This window comes from Adiantum capillus-veneris, chromosome 2, assembly GCF_014529385.1.
Source record: "Adiantum capillus-veneris isolate H3 chromosome 2, ASM1452938v2, whole genome shotgun sequence".
Classification (NCBI taxonomy): domain Eukaryota; kingdom Viridiplantae; phylum Streptophyta; class Polypodiopsida; order Polypodiales; family Pteridaceae; genus Adiantum; species Adiantum capillus-veneris.
The window spans coordinates 147,739,432-147,762,595 of NC_140932.1; the positions used below are offsets into that span (position 1 = coordinate 147,739,432).

Genomic DNA, 23,164 nt, shown 5'->3' on the forward strand with positions numbered 1-23,164 from the left:
CTCAAATCAAATGGAATTAAGTGTCCAGCATTGCAAAAGCCAACAATGCATTAATTATGCACAACACATTGAGAAGCAGCAACAAACAACAAAGAAAACAACGTTGTTGATGTCTATATGAACTTTTCCAAGAGTGTATAAGAGAAGAGATTCGTATGTTGGTAGGAGGCAATTTATGATTTGAATGCAGGGAAAGTAGACCTAGAGTTGGAGGAAACGGGTGTAGAAAGGCCAATACAAACCATGAACTTAGAAGTGGAAGCAACATGTAAGACAATTTGTCTGAGAAAATTTTCATCATAAAAAATTGCATATCATTGGTGAAAGTGAGGATTGTAGGGTTGACCTCTCTTGTGAGCCTAGACATCATAGGCTTTGAACAAAATAATATGCCACTGGTGGAGTGCAATGACCCTGATGGATATAATTCTTGTGTCTAATATGAGGCAATAGTGTAAAATATAGTGTTGCTATACCTTCATATATACGTAGCTCCATCAATCTCATCCGCATGAAGCTGAATAATTATGTCCCAGCTTTTACGAAGCATCCAACTTATCTGGGAATTGCAAATCACATGATAGGGTTGCAAGTACTTGGTTGTGGAATATTGGTATCAAATGTATTGATGCTAGGAGTAGTTGCAGGCCGCATTTGTGAAAACTCTATGTACAAGGTATTGCTTGGAAGAATTAGGACTTGGTGCCCTCCTTGCTTTAGAAGCATTTAGATTCAAAAATATTAGTTGGTCACCACATGAAGGGAGAGAAAAGTTTGCAAGGCAAGGACTTGGATGCACAAACTTGCAGGATGTAGAAATTTTGTCCACATCCTTTAAGAATGCTCAACTTATGAAACAAACTTGGAGGGGGTGCATAGGTTAGAACTTGTACATGTGGACACTAGCAAGGAGATTCTAGATCTTTAATCTAGAAGGCAAACCCTCCAAAATTTGTGTCTTGAAGGATGTATGGAGCTCGAGAGAGTGGATCTCTCTACTAGATTCTTGAGCCTCACTATACATCTCCAAATACATGGGTGTGAAAGTGTCGTGGAGGTCAATCTTGGATTGTAGGGTGTGCCCAACCTACACTCTCTTGACATTGTAGGTTTCTCAGAGGCATGTGTTTTGAGTGGTGCTGAGGATTTGAAGTTGCTAGAGTATTTAATGAGCATGGATTATTGTTCCATGTTGCAACATAGTGGGCCCATATGTCTAAGTGGTTTGACTCGGCTGAGAAAACTTACTCTTTAAGAATGCAACTACGTGGAAACAATAAGAGTTGGGATCAAATAAGTGTAGGATTAGAGGAACTAAGCTCTTTGGTGAATCCAAAAATTAGGTTGTATCGCAGAACTACTCCTATCAACCTTGCAAACCGTACGAATCTGGTTGAATTGGAAATGTAGGGCATGGTGTCCTGGGACGGCCTGGATAACTTGAGGAGATTGGAACATCTTTACTTGGGGTCTTTAGATGAACTGGAGTTGTTACCACATATGTCTGTGAACACATATGTGTGTCCTAGATGTGTGTGAACACATCTAGGACCATCGTGGCACGTTTTCCCTCACTAGGAGGTTTTCCCCCCCGTGCATTGTATATACACCCATCATTCTAGTGCTAGCTCATCTTTCCATTGTGCACTAAGTAATACGACTCTCTGTTGTGTGCCTTGAGCTTCTTCATCTTCTCCAAGCTGTGTGTGTTTCCTTGCAACCCTATATCCCATCAATTGGTATTAGAGCAAGTTGCGTCCTCCCGGGGATAGTCTCCAACACCACCAACACATGCCTGTTGACTTTCTTAGATTTGAGTTAACCTCATTCCGGCCTCTGTTTCACTACATATAGTAATGTGCATGCAATTTTGTCCTTTTGTGCAAAATTTTTGTCAGTGCTTTTGTTTTTCATAACAGGTCTCTTACATTTTTATTTGAGTTATGCTTCATAACACATGTTAGTCCCACTTCATTTCTCCTCTTTTCGAGAAGTTTTCACATCAAGTGCAGGCACTCACCATGGTTGACAACAATAGATGTGTTCAAGATGTTTGCTACTGAGGATAAATTGGACGATAATAATTACCCAATGTGGGCTTACATGGTGCAACATGTTCTTGTATCAAAGGAAAACTGGGATGTTGTATAGGGCATTGATGTATATCCAAACTCTATGGATGTAAGCATTGTTGAGGATGTTGTAGGTTTTGGTGGCACAATTGCTACTGCTAGAGCTGTTTTGCCTACGACTGAGCAGGTCGTTGTGATGTTAGAGATGCATAGGCTCATGCATTAATTGAATTATCTATGAAGTGCACTTACTTCTCACATTCACTTAGCTAAATCAACTAAACAGGCTTGGGATATTCTGGTTGGTCTTTATGCAAGTCATGACGAGGCAAAAATTGCATGGTTGCGTAAAGAGCTGGAATCGAAGATTATGCATGAGGAAGATGACATGGACACTTTCCTTGCCGATATCAAGGATATAAACAAGAAACTCATTTTTGTAAGCAAAGTTATTTCAAAGAGTTCCCTTGTGCAAACTATCCTTGATTCATTGCCAGATACTTACCAGTCTTTTGCTAATACTTGGAGACTTATGACCCAAGGAAATCTTGATGTTGTCAATTTTGATGCATTCTGCACATTGCTATTGCAAGAGTCACTTTCAAGAAAGAATAAGGCTAAACAACTTGCAGTTGAATATGATTTTTTTGCTGCTCAAAGAAAAAATGGTAACAGCAATGTAGCCACTTCTCATGGTTCTTTCACGAGTGCAAAATCACTTGTTCCTAATGCTTCTGCTGGCAGCACCTCATCTAGGAATTTTGGTGAACAAGGGAGAAAAGAAGATGCGTTGCCATTATTGTAAGGCCAATGATCACTTGATTAAGAAGTGTCCTAAATTGAAGGCAAAAGAGGCCAATAAGAAAAAGGTTGGTTCCACTACAAGTGCAACTATTGTAGAATCTTCCATGAAAGAAGATTGTGATTGCAGAGTGGGAAGATTCTCATGTGTGGCACTTTGATAGTGGTGCTACAAATCACATTACCTCACATTGTAAATTTTTTACCTCTCTCGAGATTGTCCCTCATGGGAATACAATCACTTGTGCTAACAATGTCTATTATCTAGTCTAGAGAGTTAGAAAGATTGTGATGACTACTAGGAATGGTAGTTCTTTCACACTTGTTGATGCACTTTATGTCCCTAGGATAAATAAAGAACCTTTTGTCTATATCTGCACTTGCTAGAATTTGCCTTGTTGTGAAATTTGTGGATAACAGATGTATGGTTCATCATCTCAATTTTGGTGATGAACTTGTTGCATCTGGCGTTTTATGTTGTGGGATGTATAAGCTCACTTTATGTGACACGTATGATTTTTTTGCAAATGCACTTGTGGATTCAAAGGCTATTTTAGATGCAAAACTTTGGCATGCACGATTTGCGCAATTGAATTTTGCTAGTTTGTTGTGTTTGCAAAAATCTAATATGGTAGCTTCTTTGACACCTCTTGAAGCACTTCTGAAGCATGTTTGTGAAGGCTGTATTATGGGTAAGTTGCAAATTTCAAAGTTTCCAAAGGATGGTTCAGTTAGGGCTACATGCAGATTGCAATTTTTGCATAGTGATGTTTTTGGGCCTATGCAAACTCCATCCTTGGGCAATTACCTTTATTTTGTGACTGTCATTTAATGATTACTCCATGCATGCATGGGTGTATCCACTTAAAGCTAAGTCCAAAGTGTTTATGTGCGTCAAGAAATTTCTAGCTATGACTGAAAATGCCTCTGAATATACTATTAGCACCCTCCATTCAAATCGAGCAGGGGAGTATATGTCTCATGAGTTTAATGCATTTTTGGCTAGTCATGGGATAAAGCATCAATGTACAATGCCGTATACACCTCAGAAAAATGGTGTTGCTGAAAGGAAGGACATGTCGCTTATGGAGATGGCACGATGTACGGTCAAGAGTCAAGCTTTTTCACATTCGTTTTGTCTTGAGCCCATCATGTGTGCTACTTATGTACTCAATAGGTGTCTTACAAAAGCTTTTCTTTCAAATGAGGCAAATGTATAGCCTACGGGGGTTTTAGAAGATGCTACAAATCAACATGTTTATGATACATATGTACTTGATGTGGAAAGAGTTGAGAATGAGCAGAGGCTAGAGGTATGCCAAAATGGATGTTGCATACTTTGAGTGATAGTAATTTGGATGCACCTTTGTCTAGTCGTACTCATTTAGGTTCTTTGGCATGTATCTTATGCATCATATTGTTATCATTTTGTTGTTCCTAGCTTATGTGATGTAGAGGAACCTCTATCTTTTGATGAAGCACAAAATTCCAAAATTTGGATGACTGCCATGCAATCAGAATATGATGCACTTATAGAAAATGATAGGTGGAATTTATGTGATTTGCCTCCTGGAAAAAAGGCCATTGGTACAAAGTGGGTTTACAAGTTGAGATGTAAGCCAGATGGTGAGATTGATTGCTACAAGGCTTGACTTGTTGCAAAAGGTTATGCACAACAAAAAGGCATAGATTATGAAGAGACTTTTGCTCCCACTTGTTGTATGACTATTGTGCATTTTCTATGTGCATTGGCAGCTCATTTTTGGTGGGATGTACATCAATCAGACATTGTTACTACTTTCTTGAATGATGATATATTTGAGGAAGTTTATGTACCGCAACCTTGCGCTTTTTTCATAAAAGGACAACAAGATAAAGTGTGCAAATGTAAGAAATCTTTGTATGGGTTGAAGCAATCTCCTTGTGCTTGGTATGAGAAAGCTGACACTCATTTGATTAAACCATGCTTTCATAATAGTCCAATAGAAATCACTTCGTATGTAAAGCGTGAGGGTGATGTACTTCTCATCGTCGTTCTTTATGTTGATGATTTGTTGGTCACTAGATAGAATGAGGCACATATTGCTAAATTTAAGGTTGATACTTTCAAGACAAAAGATTTGGGACTGCTACATCATTACTTGGGCATACAATTTAAGCAGTGTGATGGTGGTATTGCCTTGTGTCAAACAAGTTACAAAGAGACATTGCTATGTAATTTTGGACTTGAGGACTACAAACCTATTGCTACTCCCATGAAAATAGGTTTGAAATTGTGTCTTCATGATGGTGGTGCTCCTGCTGATGTCACTCTTGACCAAACTTTTGTATGCCTCATTTATGTATGCAACACAAGGCATGATGTTCAGTTTGCAGTCTCACGAGTCATCACATTTATGCATAGACCAGGGTCTAAGAATTGGTAGGATGTCAAGAGGATTTTTTGCTACTTGAGTGGCACTTTGGATCTTGGGTTGTTTTATCCCAAGCAAGGACCATTGCTGCTAGATTTGCATGCTTTTTTAGACTCGGATTGGGTTGGTTGTTTTGACACACGAGTGTCCACGAGTGGTTTTTGTTTCATGCTCGGTAGTTCATGCATATCATGGTTGACCAAGAAGCAACCTACTATGGACACTTCCAATTGTGAGGCTGTGTACATGGAAGTCTTCACAACTACGGTTGAGTGCGTATGGCTTAGATGCCTTATGGCTGATTTGGATGTTGGACAGTACACTGCCAATATCATCTACACTAATGGTCAGAGTGCATTGGGAGTTGCAAGGAACCCAGTTTTTCATACTCACAAAAAGCACATGGAGGTGCATTACCACTATGCCAAAGAGAGACTCTCAACATGAGAGATTAGCTTGGCTTATGTGTCAACACAAGACAACCTTGTAGATCTTTTCATAAAGGCATTGTCTCATGAGAAGTTCAAAGCTTTCCATAAAGCTTTGGGCGTACTCCCCTTTGTGTATTGATCATGTCCTCAAGGCATGGCACTTTTCTATACTCTATGTGCCAGCTCTCATTCACCACATCACTCCCAGGGGGGATTTTTACCATACATATGTAGTAGTGATGTGTATAAATACACTTAGGATCGCCATGGCATTTTCTCTCTCACTAGGAGGTTTTCCCCCCCGTGCATTGTATATACGCCCATCATTCTAAAGCTAACTCATCTTTGCATTGTGCATTAAGTAATACTATTTTCTGTTGTGTGCCTTGAGCTTCTTCATCTTCTTCAATCTCTGTGTGTTTCCCTGCAACCCTATTTCCAACAAGAGTGTTCTATTGTGTGCCTTGAGCTTCTTCATCTTCTTCAAGTTGTGTGTGTTTCCCTGCAACCCTATTTCCAACAAGAGTGTGCATCCATCGATAAGGATGAGATAATGTTGGAATATTACAGACATGGGTAGCCCTTGCTTATGTGAGGCACGTTTGTTGAGTAGTTTTCCACAAAATCTCACAGATTTGTGTATGAGCTGCCTTAAGCACCTCAGACACCTAGATGGCATTGACAACCTTATTCATCTTTGTGGCCTTGGGTTTGTTGAAAGAGCTACCTTCCTTGCATGCCGCGCAAGAAACGAAGTTTCTTTGGATAATACACTATGTGAAGCTCAAAGTTGTGAGGGGTTGTGATGAAATGAGACAACTGGAGAGGGCAAGGTTCCAGGGATGTGAAAGCATGTAGCAGCTACTGTTCAAGGACATCCATGTGCTCTTGTGTAGTCATCTACACTGGACAAATCCTTCCTTCGAGATAATAGAAACTCTAGCCCTTGAAAAGGACATCAATTAGAGGAGCTTGATCTCTTTAATGTTTATTTGGTAAGCCTAAGGTGCTTATCTCAAATGAGGCCAAGAGATCAATCTGCTTGGATCAATCCCAACCATGAAATATGCATTGATCCAACCTTAGAGAGCTCATCACCTGCATGGACTGTGTACGATATGGAAAGCTAATCACTCATTCCCTGTGTTTGCTTCTGGCATCATCAAAAGCTCTCTTGTATCGCATTTTTGGTGCACAAAAAGGTGGCGATGGGCTGATAGCTTTAGGGGACTTTGTCCCATGTTTTGTCTCATGCATCTTTTCCATTTGTGTTAACTCCTATTTTGTGTGTCATAAAAAGCACACATATCCACAACAATGGACGTTTCGACTACACAACCATGACTCCACCTTGATAGCATTGCAAGGTGTGTTATCTGCATCCAATTCCCCTGCCTATGCATTTTCTTGGTCAACACATAAAGCCTATAAGGCAAGGCATAATTTTTGTTTCTTTTGATTTCTGAAGAGATCATAGTGCCAATTCGCCCCATGCCTATGCATTTTCTTGGTCAAATAAAGCCTACAGGGTAGGACACGACTTTTGTTCCTTATAATTTCAAGAGATACCACATTGCCAACTCTCCACCATACTTTTGTTTGGCACTTCTATGTGACGAGCACTGTATATTTATCATTTTCACTCTTTGATGCTTCATTGCAAGACAAAATGTTTAACTATTCACAATGATTTTATGTAGCTTGACACAAACATTGTCCTCCGACATCCATACACGATTATCAGGTCGGTAGTGCAGTTTACTTTTTATAGTATGTTGATTCTTTCTATATTTTTTCACTTTGTCAATTCTTCCTTAAGTTTGGTTTAGCTACATGTTTTTCTCACTAGTATATGCTCAATCACAATCATCATATCTATATATCAAATAGACACACACTTATTTTCTCATAGTTGGCCAGTTAAACCTATGTATTACCAAAATCAATGCACTTTCTGCATGTTTACTTTATTCCTAGGTGGTTGATGTCAATCTATGTTTATCCTTGTTTGGCAGTGCATCTTATATATTGCAACCCAACGTTTTCCTCTGTATAACCGTTCTATAGCATGAGCACAACCCTTTATCTCAATATTTTTCTCCTCAGATATGTTTTGCATCAAATTTTGTGATTGATAGCCAAAACTCCCTGCTCCCTCTGACTGTGACAACATGTAACTCTTTCTCTCTCTCTCTCTCTCTCTCTCTCTCTCTCTCTCTCTCTCTCTCTCTCTCTCTCTCTCTCTCTCTCTCTCTCTCTCTCTCTCTCTCTCTCTCTCTCTCTCTCTCTCGGGTTTTACAATAAGTAAGGGAGAATTCACTATACTTGATTTAGAGTAAGATGGGTGCCTCAAAGATGGGTGCACAATCTAGAGACTAAATGGACAATATTACCAAGCTGAATGGAAATCTGCAAACAACTACCAAAGTAGGTTAAGGAGTAGGGTTTAAGCAAAACAATTAAGATGCAACCCTTTGCTCGATTCAATTATCCCCTTTAGTAGCCCTTAGTTGTATAGTGAGTGTTGTGGGACACAATTTGCTTCTTTCCAATGCCCATCAAGTCCTAAGCTAAGCTATTGTTGTTGCCTATCGATTGGTTCTACTCATCCACTCGTGTTACACAACAAAAGCCGAGGTGACAACAATCACAACCAACTAACCAAGTAACCAATTGCACTCCAAAATCTATCAGAACACATACGGCAAAGAGCAGTGCCTTGGTCTCACTACTCAAAAAGTTGTAGAGAAATTTGTGAAATTGGACCATTTTATAGATAGTTATTGAGGTAATTAATCATAATATATATTTAATAAACACACATGCAATTTTTTTAAAAAAATCACAAATGCACTTTGTACTTGTTTACTTCAGTGCAAAATGCTTGATGTCAATCTAAGTCTAAGAAGCAGTCTAAATCTTCTTCAGGGCAAGGACAAGGACAGAAAAGGCATTTTTTGGCAATTCTTTTGAAGAGAAGAAAGGAAAGCTCTAAGAGAAGCCAAGAAATGCTACATTTGTGAAGAGGAGGGAAATTTTGCTAATGAATGCCCATAGAAGAAGTCATAAGATAAGGATGACAACTCAAAGCATAAAGGGAAGGAGCCAAAGCCCAGTGCAAGACTTGTCCCAGATTTGGTTGGTGACCAACCAAACATAAATGCCACAAAATTGTGCAAATTTTGGGGCAAAGTTAGATACCAGTGCTGGTTTTCTTTGATATAGGAGTCCGTGAAAATTTCATATCACTAGAATTGGCATAAAATTTGGGCATTCATGTAGAGGAGAGAGGTATGACAGGTGAAGCAGGTTTGGAATGCCCAGGTCATTGAGAGCTTGTTACTCCCATTTTGGGAAAGCTTCGTGTCCAAAACTACTGACTTCGCAATCTCTAATTGCCCATCTATTTGTGGTTGGAAAGAAGACAAGAACTATAATCGAGTACCAATATTCTCCCAAATTGCACTCCAAAACAAACTAGTAAAACGGGGATTTTTATATGAAACTATAGACTGAGGCATGCCATGAAGCGAAAACATCTGCAAGACAAACTGTTTAGCCAAATGATCTAGCTTAATTGTCTTCTTAGCTAAAATAAAGTGAGCCTACTTGATAAATCTATTGATGACTGTCTAGATGCCATCGTGCCCACTCCGAGTCTTGAGAAGATAAAAAATAAAATCCATTGCTATATATTCCTAGGGTTGGCTAGGTGTAGGTAAAGTTTGCAAAAGACATGGTGCCTTATGCCTGTCAAACTTGACATTCTGGCATATCAAACAACTATGAACAAACTCATCCACATCCTTTTTCACCCTTGGCTAATTGTCATAAAAACTAATATCTAACCAACCCAAATGATTTTCTCATATTAAACTGATCACTTAATGTGGGAGAATAAACGGAAACAAGGGTTAAGATATAGACATGTGCTTATAGATCTATCTCAACACGGGGCCAATGGTAAAGGAGCCCAAATGAGAGATGGTCTATCAAAGAGCAAGGCTAACCAATGGAGCAAGAGACATTAGGGTCAGCTTCATTGAAGACCTCCAATAATGTGTGTAAAAGTCCTTTGACCTTAGGTAAGCTAGGGCTGAGCTTGAGGCGTGGGAACCGGACCCAGCTCGAGGTGCTTGCCTTGCTTGTCATGCTTGATGACTAAGGTTCTTGAGGTGCTTGATGATTGAGGTTCTTGAGATGCTTGAGGTGCTTAAGGATTGAGATGCTTGAGGTGCTTGACATGCTTGAGATGCTAGGGTTGCACTTGAGGTGAGAACCCAACCCAAGCTTAAAGTGCTTAAGGGCCAAGCTTGTGGTGGGAACTGGGCCTATGCATGAGGGGTTGAGGTGTCAAAAAGTCAAAGATTCAATCCCTAAAAGGAGGGGGCGAGCCCTACATGAGAGGGGATGAGAGAGAACACCCACACACACACACACAAGGCATGCATGGTACAAAGAAAGCAAAAGGGACACTTGTCAAGTTCCTCCTCATGTTGCCCTCATGGTGTGCCTAAAGCCTATTGGTTGGCCACCCAAGGGGTCCTATGATAATTTAGGAGATTTAATTAATTGGTTTTTCATTTATCAAGTCCTCTCTCTCAAAGGGGAAAGGGGGACACTTGTCTCAAGGCTACCCTTGCTGCTTGTAATGCCTCCTGCTTATGATTGGCTAGTAGGCCTGGAGGGGTCCAATGAGCTTCAAGCATGAGCTACAAGGGGGTGTCGACCCAAGCAACCTAGGGGGTTGCTTATGTTGGAATTAGGGTTGCAGAGAAACACACACAGCTTGGAGAAGACGAAGCAAGCTCAAGGCACACAATAGAGAGTGTGTTACTTAGTGTGCAATGGAAAATTAGATAGCCCTAGAGTGATGGGCGTATATACAATGCACGGGGGAAAAAACCTCCTAAAGAGGGAAAAAATGTCCCGGCGGTCCTAGTGTGTTCACACACATCACTACCACATGTATATGGTAACAAATCCCCCCCGGAGTGATGCGGTGAACGAGAGCTGGCACACGAGTAAAGGGAAGTGCCATGCCCTGAGGACTGGATCAGTCCACAAAGGGGAGTAATCCCAAAGCTTTGCGGAAAGCTTCAAGCTTCTCACAAGACAATGCCTTTGTGAAAAGATCTGCAAGGTTGTCCTGTGTTGGCACATAAGCCAAGCTAATCTCTCCTGCTAAGGGCCTCTCCCTGACATAGTGGTAATGCACCTCAATGTGCTTTGTGCGAGCATGAAAAACTGGGTTCCTCGCAACTGCCAATGTGCTCTGACTGTCAGTGTAGATAGTGTTGGCAATGTCCTGTCCAACACCCAAATCAGCCATAAGGCGTCTGAGCCATACACACTCAACCGTAGCTGTGAAGACTGCCCTGTACTCAGCCTCACAACTCAAAGTGGCCACAGTAGGTTGCTTCTTGCTCAACCATGATATACATGAACTGCCAAGCATGAAACAAAAACCACTTGTGGGCACTCGCATGTCAAAACAACCAGCCCAATCTGAGTCCGAAAAAGTATGTAAGTCTGGCGGCAATGATCCCCCCTTGGGATAAAACAAGCCAAGATGTAAAGTGCCACTAAGGTAGCGGAAAATCCTCTTGACAGCCTGCCAATGCTTAGACCCTGGGCTATGCATAAATCTGCTGACCTGTGAGACTGCAAACTGAATATCCGGCCTCATGTTGCATACATAAATGAGGCAGCCAACAGCAGTTTGGTAAAGAGTGACATTAGCAAGATCACCAGCATCATGTAGACTCAACTTCAAACCTGTTTCCATGGGAGTGGCAATATGTTTGCAATCCTCAAGTCGAAACTTACATAGCAATGTCTCTATGTAACTTTTCTGACACAAGGCAATACCACCATCACACGGCTTAAACTGTACACCCAAATAATGATGCAACAGCCCCAAATCTTTCATCTGGAAAGTAGCATTCAAATCAGCCTTAAATTCAGCAATATGTCTCTCATTTGGTCTAGTGATCAGCAAATCATCAACATAAAGAACCACAATGAGAAGTACATCACCCTCACGCTTTACATACAATGTGCTTTCTATTAGATTGTTACAAAAGCCTTGTTTGACCAAATGAGTGTCAGCTTTCTCATACCAAGCGCGAGGAGATTGCTTCAACCCATACAAAGCCTTCTTACATTTGCACACTTTGTCCTCTTGTCCTTTTATGACAAAACCGCGAGGCTGCGTTACATAAACCTCCTCAAATATGTCACCATTCAAGAAATCAGTAACAATGTCTGATTGATGTACATCCCAACCAAAATGAGCTGCCAATGCACATAGAAAACGCACAGTAGTCATACGACAAGTGGGAGCAAAAGTCTCTTCATAATCTATGCCTTTTTGCTGTGCATAACCCTTTGCAACAAGTCGAGCCTTATGGCGATCGATCTCACCATCCGGCTTGCGTTTCAACTTGTAAACCCACTTCGTACCAATGGCCTTTTTGCCAGGAGGCAAATCACATAAAGTCCATGTGTCATTTTCTATAAGTGCAGCATATTCTGATTGCATGGCAGCCATCCAATTTTCTGAATTTTGTGCTTCATCAAAAGTCAGAGGCCCTCAACATCATGTAAGCTAGACGCAGCCAAAGCATAACAATTTGATGCATAAGATGCATGGTGAGAGCCTGAACGAGTACGACTAGACAAAGGTGCATCCAATTTACTGTCACGCCAAGTGTGGACCAGCCATTTTGGCATACCTCTAGCCTGCTCATTTTCAGCCCTTTCCTCATCAAGTACATCATGTACATCTGCATCAGTAATAGGCTGATCTAGAACATTTTCAGAAACCCCCATAGGCTGTACATTTGCCTCATTGGAACTTACATTCGTATTTCCACCACTGAAAAGAGGCAACAAAGTGTCATAAATGTCCTGTGAGCTTACATTACTGTCTCTAGTACATGACAACAAGGGCTGAACAGAATCTTCCACAAACACTACATCCCGTGAAACTAGAATACGCTTCGTTTGCGGATGATATAACCTGTAACCTTTGCTTTCATCACTATAACCAACAAAAATACATTTGATAGCCTTATCATCCAATTTTTTGCGCTGCACTTGTGGCACCAAAGCATATGCCAAACAGCCAAAAACACGCATGTGCTCAATAGAAGGTTTTCTATCATGCCATGCTTCATATGGAGTAATAGACTGCAAAGCTTTCGTAGGACACCTGTTAAGTACATAAGTGGCACACATAATGGCCTCAAGGCAAAAAGAATGCGGCAAAGCTTGGCTTTTGACCATACATCGTGCCATTTCCGTCAGTGACCTGTTTTTCCTCTCAGCAACACCATTTTGCTGAGGTGTATAAGGCACTGTACATTGGTGTTTTATCCCACGACTAGCCAGAAATGCATTAAATTCATGAGACATATACTCCCCCCCTCGATCGGAATGGAGGGTGTCCATAGTACATTTCGAGACATTTTCAGCCATAGCCAGAAATTGTTTGAAGCACATAAAAACTTCGGACTTCGCTTTAAGCGGAAATACCCATGCATGCCTGGAGTAATCATCAATGAAAGTCACGAAGTACAGGTAATTGCCCAAGGACGGAGTTTGCATGGGCCCACAAACATCACTATGCACAAGCTGCAACCTACATGTGGCCCGAACTGAACCATCCTTTGGAAACTTAGAACGCTGCATCTTACCCAAAATACAGCCTTCACAAACATGTTTGACAGGTGCTTCAAGAGGTGGCAAAGAAGCAACCATATCAGATTTCTGCAAACGCAGCAAACTGGAAAAATTCAGATGACCAAAACGTGCATGCCAAAGTTTTGCATCTGAAATAGCCCTTGAATCTGCAACAGCATTTGCAAAATTTTGTCCACACTTGTCATACAAAGTGAGCTTATACAGCCCATGGCACAAAAGCCCAGATGCAACAATTTCATCACCAAAACTGAGATCATGAACTGTACATCTCTCATCCACAAATTTGACTACGAGTCCAAGCCTAGTAAGTGCGGATACAGACAAGAGATTCTTCTTGATCCCAGGTACATAAAGTGCATCAACAAGTGTGAAGGAACTGCCATTAGCAGCAGTGAGCACAATCTTTCCAACTCCCTGAACTGGATAAGAGGCGTTGTTGGCACAAGTGACTGAATTCCCATGAGGGACAGACTCAAGAGAGGTAAACAATTCACGATGTGAGGTAATGTGCTTTGTAGCACCACTGTCGAACTACCACACATGTGAATCTGTAGCAACTGACAAGCATGCATCATGGACAAGACTAAAAGCCCATTCTGCATCAACATCAGCATTACAGTCTCCTTTCACAGAAGACTCAACAATGGCTGCATTTGTAGTGGAAACAACATTTTTAGTGGAACCACCCTCTTTCTTCTTAGCCTCTTTGGCCTTCAACTTAGGACACGACTTGATCAAGTGATCATTGGCTTTAAAATAATGGCAACGCATCTTCTTTTTTCCCTTATCACCAGAATTTCCAAACGAAGTGCTGCCAGCAGAAGCATTAGGAACAGAATTTTTGCCACTCGCAGCAGAACCATAAGAAGTGGCTGCATTGCTGTTACCACCCTTTCTTTGAGAAGCAATAAAAGCCTGTTCAACTGCACGTTGCCTAGTCCTGTTTTTTCTGGAAAGTGACTCTTGCAACAGCAATGTGCATAATGCATCAAACTTGACAACTTCAGGATTTCCTTGGGTCATCAGTCTCCAAGTACTAGCAAAAGTCTGGTAGGAATCTGGTAAGGCATCAAGAACAGTCTGCACAAGGGAACTGTCTGAAATGACTTCACCTGCAGAAATAAGCTGCTCATTGATATCCTTGACACTAGCAAGGAAAGTGTCCATATCATCTTTCTCATGCATAATCTTCGACTCCAGCTCTTTATGCAGCAAAGCAATTTTAGCCTCATTGCAGCTTGCATAAAGACCTGCTAAAATATCCCAAGCCTGTTTTGTAGATTTTGCTGAACAGATGTGAGGAACAATGGTGTGCTTCACAGACAATGCAATCAATGCATGAGCTTGCGCATCCTTAACATCCCAACGAGCTTGTTCTGCTGTAGGCAAAACAACTCTAACAGCTGCAATCCTTGCAGCAAGACCTGCAACATCCTCAACATCGCCTACATCCTCAGAACCAGGACGTACATCAATGCCCTACACAATGTTCCAGACACCCTTTGACACAAGAACATGTTGCATCATATAAGCCCACATAGGGTAGTTGTCCCCATCCAACCTGTCCTCAACAACAAACATCTTGAACACATCTGTGTTGTTGTTGTCAGCCATGGTAAATGCTGCACCTGATGTGAAAACTGCCCAAAAATAGGAGAAACGGAGCGGGAACAACCTGTGCTATATAGCACAAATCGTAGAAGACTATAATGCACTTGTTATGCAGAAAACGTCACTGACAGAAATTCTGCACAAAATGACGAAATAGCTTGTGCAGTACTGCCTGTAGTGGAAACGGAGGCCAAAATGAGCCCAAATCAAAATCCTGTAGTCGACCTGCAAACGCTCGCCAAAGCTCACTGAAATCGGAGAAAGTGAGCAGGCATGTGCTGGAGCAGCTGGCAACTAAGCCCGGGAGGATGTGACCTGCTCTGATGCCAATTGTTGGAATTAGGGTTGCAAAGAAACACACACAGCTTGGAGAAGACAAAGGAAGCTCCAGGCACACAATAGAGAGTGTGTTACTTAGTGTGCAATGGAAAATTAGATAGCCCTAGAGTGATGGGCGTATATACAATGCACGGGGGAAAAAACCTCCTAAAGAGGGAAAAAGTGCCCCGGCGGTCCTAGTGTGTTCACACACATCACTACCACATGTATATGGTAACAGATTAGGGGGTATACTCACCCACACACACGCACAAACACTCTCATTGTGTGCTAGGCAAGGTGCAAGAGCTCCATCTCCTTCTCCAAGCTCCTTGAGAAGTTGAGAGCCTACACTAACACTCTTCGCTATGGAATGCAAATCCAACCAAGAGATATGCTTCAATGCTTAAGCTTTCCATCTTCTCCATCTTCATTAATATGCTATTATGTATGCTAAGCAAGAAGAGTGATGATAAGTGAGGAATTATTTATTTCTCCTATGGAATACTTCTTCTTCCTCTTCCCTACCCACATTCCCTGCTAGCTCTCTCCACCTTCGAAGGTGTTTGAGGTCTTGGGACTGAGGCTTGGGATAGTTAATGATTTCCACAAAGTGCATGTTATGCTTATTGCAAGAAGGATAATGGTTTATTGCAAGTAGATTAGTTACTTAATGCAAGTAGATTAATTGTATTGCAAGGAAGATTAATTGTTGCTTTAGGCACAAGTTGATGCATAAAAGTATACATCCTCATGCACTCAAATGATTTAGGGAACACAAAGACTAATGATGTTCATGAGTTCTTGATTGTTTTCAAGATAAGATTGATTGTTGATATTATGCAAAAGCTTGGTGTATGAAGCTTCCATCTCCATACTGCCAAAGAGGTCTCAAGGAACACAAAGATTGTATTGTACCAAGTCTCTCTTAATGAGAGAATCTATAATACAAATGCCTTTTGGAGGGGGGACCGGCTCCACATAAATCCGGTCCTCAACTGTTGTCATATTCTCTAAAATCTCTCTCTCTCTCTCTTTCAAAGGTATTGCTCATGCCTAGTTAATTAAGTGTTATGATTAAGTTGCTACTACCAATTAAGTTCACCATCTATGCTCTCAAAGTTGCTCACTCTATTCTCTTAATTCCGCTATTCTCTAAGTTCATAGGCCATTTCCATTACATTGGTATCAGAGCATTTGGTTTCTCTTTTCTTGCTTAAGAAGAGAGGTCCTTAAGTAGCCTATAAATGGTTGATGTTGTTAATTATATTAGGGTAAGTGGAACTGGGATCTATTATCGGTTTTGTTGAGCCCACTGTGTGGGATATGGTGCACACCTTGGGAGATTTGGACTTAATAATGGAGTCTTTTTAGACTTGCCTACGGCTTTACCATTATTGAGCCATAAGAAGTCCAAAAGGAGCTAACCCTCGGCAACTCTGCTATGTTAGACCTGCTCCTCTACTCTCTATAATTAACCACTTTGAGCCATGGGTGTAGATACTTAAGAGCCGATTTTCAAAGGCTGAGAGGAGTCGCAACTAAGGTTTTGAATTGCCAAATCATACACTAAGTACATACATAAATTTTGTTAACATGGCTGACAATAATCAAGAGAGTAGAACGAGTATTGATAACTTTGATTTTTCACATGAAGGTGCTAATGATGATGCTCCCATGTTTATCAAGTGTCTTGTTTCTAAACTGCAACAAGCTATGGGAAACCCAGCCCTACAAGGTGAAGTTTTCCAACAACTTCATAGTTATGGGATTCTCCAAACTCCCCCAAAAGAGAGAGCACCTGAGAAGTCTCTTCAAGACATTTCCAAGAGAGGGCTCTCTACGGTGAGAGAAGAGGAGAACCCATATGAAGCGCTTAAACGATTACTAGCGGGCTTACCTCCATCCAAGAAGAAAGGTGAAGTCTCTACTATAGAGCCTTCCCCAAGAGAAGGAGAAAGAAGTGAGTCTCCCAATACTTCTGAAGATGTGGCTCCAAGAAGACGACAGCATCAACGATCTCCAACTCCCGCCAATAGAGAAAGATTGCCAAAAATTCCTCCTCCTCGTTATCACAAAAAGGAAGAGAGGTACCAAAAGAAGGAAAAGGAGAGAAAGAGGTCACCCTCTTCTCCATCTTCATCACCTTCCTCATATTCCAATGAAGGTAGCGGCTCTTCTCTCAAAGAGCCCAAAAGGAAAGGCCATCGCAAGTCCTATCTGGTACGGAGAAGGTCCAAGAAGCTGAAGAAGTTCAAGGAGGGAGGAAAGGACACCACTTTTCTTACCTATGATGGCACCTTTGGTGCTACGGACAAGATCTTGGCCTTCATCCAACAGTTTGATGTGGCCTTTGGTGATGAGGACTTTATAGAGTCCTCTAAACTGCGTCAGGTATCTATGCATTTTCAGAGCTCCGCTCGTCAATGGTGGGCTAGCCTACGAGCCCAAAGGAAAGCTCCAAGGACATGGAAGGCTTTAAGAGCCTCCATCATGAAACAATTTCTGGCAAGCAACGCTAAAGACAATGTCCTCACAGAATGGCAAAGCTTGAAACTCTCTCCCTACGAGTCTATCCAGAAGTATGTAGATAAGTTTTGGGATTTACTTCTCAAGGCCAGTGTCTACAAAAAGATAGGCTTTGAGGAGCAAAAGCAACAATTTTGTGCGGGTCTTTTTGACGAGATGGCCGAGTATATCAACTCACAAAGGCCTAATGCCATATCAGCAGTCATACACCATACTATGATTGCCTCTCAAATCAATTTCCAACAAGGGGTTAAGAGAAACTCTAAGCCCATCGAAGTGAAGGATCAAAATGAGCCTAGAGGAAGGAATAATGCTCAAACTTCCTCCAAAAGCAACTCTAGCAACACCGAGAACAAAGCTAAGGAGAAAGGATTCTACAAAGGTAAGAATAGACTCTCTCCAACAAAGCTAGAGTGTTATCGTAAGGATAACAAATGCTACAAGTGTGGACAACAAGGGCATGTCTATCGTGCTTGTCCCCAAAGAAATGCATGCAACAAGCCGCCTTGAGTTTCTATGCTGGAAACTCCAAAAGAGGATGCTCATAGCAAAAGGCTTTTGTTTTTCCTAAGCTAGGAGATATGTACATACATGTTTATGAGTCGGGTAGCATCCTATACCATGTAAATATGCATGCTTTTCGTAAGTTAATGAAAATCTATATATTCATATACATGATTTTTGTTGAAAAGTCTGTAAATGAATTCAATGTTTCAACCAATAACAATAAAAAAAAAAGACGGGAATCAAGAGGAATTAGAATTTTCTACATTCCTAAGTGGATTCCAAAATGTTTTTATTGATGATACCCCCGTGAGCTATCTCCACAATGAGGGGACAATGACCATGCAATGGAGCTTTTACCACGAAGCTCACTACCTAATAAGCCTCCTTATTGAGCTTTATAAGCTCCACAAGAGGAGTTCAAAAGGCAATAGCATGAACTGGTAAATTTTGAGAGAGATTAGGCTTTCCTCTAACCAAAAGAAAAGTGGGATTTTTTTAAAGAGATTCAATAATTAGGTCACATTATCTCTAAAGGTGGTATTTGTATGGAACCACAAAAGGTAGAGGTAATAAAAAGATGGCCTAATCCAAGGAGTCTACATGAGTTGCGAAGCTCTAAAGGTATGAGTGCATACTAGAGATGCTTCATAGGAAAAATTCATGCTTATAGCAGGTCCAATACATGAATTACAAAAAAGAACGTTAAGTGTACATGGACTACAAAGAGAGAAAAATACTTTTGAAAAGTTCAAAGAGAAACTTATCTCTCAACTTATCCTTACACTACGGGATCTCTCAAAGCTATTTGAGGTCCAATGTATTCCTGGATGCATGCCTTCAAGCAGAAATTTGCTTCAAGAAGGGAATACCATAGAATACAAGATTCAAAGACTCAAATCCAATGAGTGAATGCTGGACATATACAAAAGGAACTACGAGTTGTTTTATATGCCGTTGACACATGGAAGTACTTCTTGAGGACTCCATCCATGATACAAACCAAGCTCTTCGACAATCAAATGAGGTGGGAAAATTTCTTTTTGCAATTTAAATTTGACATTGCTCACATTGCAGGCAAGCACAAACATGTAGCCGATGCACTTTCCCGATGGCCAAGGGTAGATAGGATATCAATAGCAACTTACAACGAACTATATTTTATGATAGTTAAATATGCTTCTAACCCAGGCTTTAGGGATATAATAATAGCCTTTACAAATGGAAGAAAAAGAACCACTCACGTTAGAGGATGGTTATCTTCCATAGCTCAATAGGCTATATCTTCCTCACTTCCCATGCTCCTCCCATATGCGGGGCAAAGAGGAATTCGAATTTATTCTTTTAGGAATAAAAGCATACTTGTATTGGCTTACCAAGAAACAAGGACATACAAGAGTTTGTTTCAAAATGTATGGTATACCAAAAGATGAAGTATGATAGAAGGACCATGGCATGCCAACATCTAATTGTGTCGGATAGAAATCCTACCATGACCACTAATTTCTGATAGAGTCTCTATCAGAACTAGAGTAACCCTCTTATGTTGGCCTACTATTCCAACGGATGGCCAAAAGGAAAATTAGAAAACTAATGATCCTTGATCTACTAAAACCTTGTGATTCGAGGTAGATCAATGCTCAAAATGGGAGAAGTACTTACCCTAACAACAGTATGTCTCTAATAACATGAACATACTTCTAAGGGGAAAGTACCTTTCGAGGCTAAAGACGGAAGATCCAAACGTCCCTTGTAGCTTAAGGTACCTCGGAAGATCTTCATTGAAAAAGAGTATAGCCGAGATCAAAACAAATCTTTTTAGAAGATTAAACAGGCTATATCCATCTATTAGCTAGGAAAAAGAGGCTCCTGCCATTAGGCATAAAAGAGCCTTATCCTTTAAAGAAAAAGAAAGCTTTCTTTGGGTCTTACTAAACAATTAAAGTTGCCCAACTATTGGCTCATATATATCATTTTTCATGAGAGCCTATTCGAGCCTTATTAAGGAGAGCCACCAATAGAGGCTATAAATGTAGACCCATGAGAGATCGAGGATGAAGCAAACGAGCTCCAACCCAAGTTCATCCTTCGACAAGAACACAAGGTATTAAGAAATGGTAAGATTACTGACAGTATCTTATTTAAGTTAAGAATTATCCTTTCAAAGATGCTAAATGCATGCAAAGAACATAGCTTAAGGATAATATGAACCTTGTTAATGATGCTTACAATGACACAAAAGAGTAAGCAAATGTAAAAGAAATGCATTTTAAATGATCCATGTTTTTGTCTTACAAGACTTTCTTTTTATGTTTCGTGCACAATTTTAAGAAGTATGCATACTTAGGATCATGTTTGTGGTGACTACGTCTCCCAAACACCAAGTAGAACTTGTCACTCTACTTTGGAAGTATGATATGGACTAAAAAGAGCAGACATGCTTGCGGTAGACAATGTCTCTCAAGCACCAAGTGGATTAGTCATCCACTCTGGAATGATGTCGTAGGGTAAAAATGGATCCTCTACCCGCTAAGACCAATGGACTAACGGGTGAGACTTTACCATCTCTACCTCATAGTTGAGGACGACTATGATTTCAAGAGAGAGGTAATGTCATAAAAACTAATATCTAACCAACCCAAATGATTTTCTCATATTAAACTGATCACTTAATGTGGGAGAATAAACGGAAACAAGGGTTAAGATATAGACATGTGCTTATAGATCTATCTCAACACGGGGCCAATGGTAAAGGAGCCCAAATGAGAGATGGTCTATCAAAGAGCAAGGCTAACCAATGGAGCAAGAGACATTAGGGTTAGCTTCATTGAAGACCTCCAATAATGTGTGTAAAAGTCCTTTGACCTTAGGTAAGCTAGGGATGAGCTTGAGGCGCGGGAACCGGACCCAGCTCGAGGTCCTTGTCCTGCTTGTCATGCTTGATGACTAAGGTGCTTGAGGTGCTTGATGATTGAGGTGCTTGAGATGCTTGAGGTGCTTAAGGATTGAGATGCTTGAGGTGCTTGACATGCTTGAGATGTTAGGGTTGCACTTGAGGTGAGAACCCAGCCCAGGCTTAAAGTGCTTAAGGGCCAAGCTTGTGGTGGGAACTGGGCCTATGCATGAGGGGTTGAGGTGTCAAAAAGTCAAAGATTCAATCCCTACAAGGAGGGGGCGAGCCCTACATGAGGGGGGATGAGAGAGAACACCCACTCACTCACACAAGGCATGCCTGGTACAAAGAAAGCAAAAGGGACACTTGTCAAGTTCCTCCTCATGTTGCCCTCATGGTGTGCCTAAAGCCTATTGGTTGGCCACCCAAGGGGTCCTATGATAATTTAGGATATTTAATTAATTGATTTTGCATTTATCAAGTCCTCTCTCTCAAAGGGGAAAGGGGGACACTTGTCTCAAGGCTACCCTTGCTGCTTGTAATGCCTCCTGCTTATGATTGGGTAGGCCTGGAGGGGTCCAATAAGCCTCAAGCATGAGCTACAAGGGGGGGTCGACCAAGCAAGCTAGGGGGTTGCTTAGGGGGTATACTCACCCACACACACTCACAAAAACTCTCATTGTGTGCTAGGCAAGGTGCAAGAGCTCCATCTCCTTCTCCAAGCTCCTTGAGAAGTTGAGAGCCTACACCAACACTCTTGGCTATGGAATGCAAATCCAACCAAGAGCTATGCTTCAATGCTTAAGCTTTCCATCTTCTCCATCTTCATTAATATGCTATTATGTATGCTAAGCAAGAAGAGTGATGATAAGTGAGGAATTATTTATTTCTCCTATGGAATACTTCTTCTTCCTCTTCCCTACCCTCATTCCCTGCTAGCTCTCTCCACCTTCGAAGGTGTTTGAGGTCTTGGGACTGAGGCTTGGGATAGTTAATGCTTTCCACAAAGTGCATGTTATGCTTATTGCAAGAAGGCTAATGGTTTATTGCAAGTAGATTAGTTACTTAATGCAAGTAGATTAATTGTATTGCAAGGAAGATTAATTGTTGCTTTAGGCACAAGTTGATGCATAAAAGTATACATCCTCATGCACTCAAATGATTTAGGGAATACAAAGACTAATGATGTTCATGAGTTCTTGATTGTTTTCAAGATAAGATTGATTGTTGATATTATGCAAAAGCTTGGTGTATGAAGCTTCCATCTCCATACTGCCAAAGAGGTCTCAAGGAACGCAAAGATTGTATTGTACCAAGTCTCTCTTAATGAGAGAATCTATAATACAAATGCCTTTTGGAGGGGGGACCGGATCCACATAAATCCGGTCCTCAACTGTTGTCATATCCTCTAAAATCTCTCTCTCTCTCTCTCTCTCTCTCTCTCTCTCTCTCTCTCTCTCTCTCTCTCTCTCTCTCTCTCTCTCTCTCTCTCGCAAAGGTATTGCTCATGCCTAGTTAATTAAGTGTTATGATTAAGTTGCTACTACCAATTAAGTTCACCATCTATGCTCTCAAAGTTGCTCACTCTAATTCTCTTAATTCTGCTATTCTCTAAGTTCATAGGCCATTTCCATTACACTAATAGAAAAATGGCTCCACTCCTTTCAAGGTGGTCTCTATGCTACGGTGGCCCGAAAAAGGTGGACAGTGGCACTCTATCAAAACCTTATTCCTCAGTGCTTGTGTAACACACAAGAAATTCTCCGCATCAAATAGTATTCCTTGAGGAATAGCCCGTCACTACTTCCCCACTCTACAAACTGTCAAAGATGTCAAAATCCAGATTTGTGGTGTACTGATCTACCATATCGTCAAAGCTTTGAT

General features: G+C 41.0%; 1 pseudogene; it reads left to right on the forward strand.

The window, feature by feature from the left end:
• The first annotated feature begins 511 nt into the window (after positions 1–511).
• On the forward strand, positions 512–2,298 carry LOC147463821 (uncharacterized; annotated as a pseudogene).
• Positions 2,299–23,164: the final 20,866 nt, after the last annotated feature.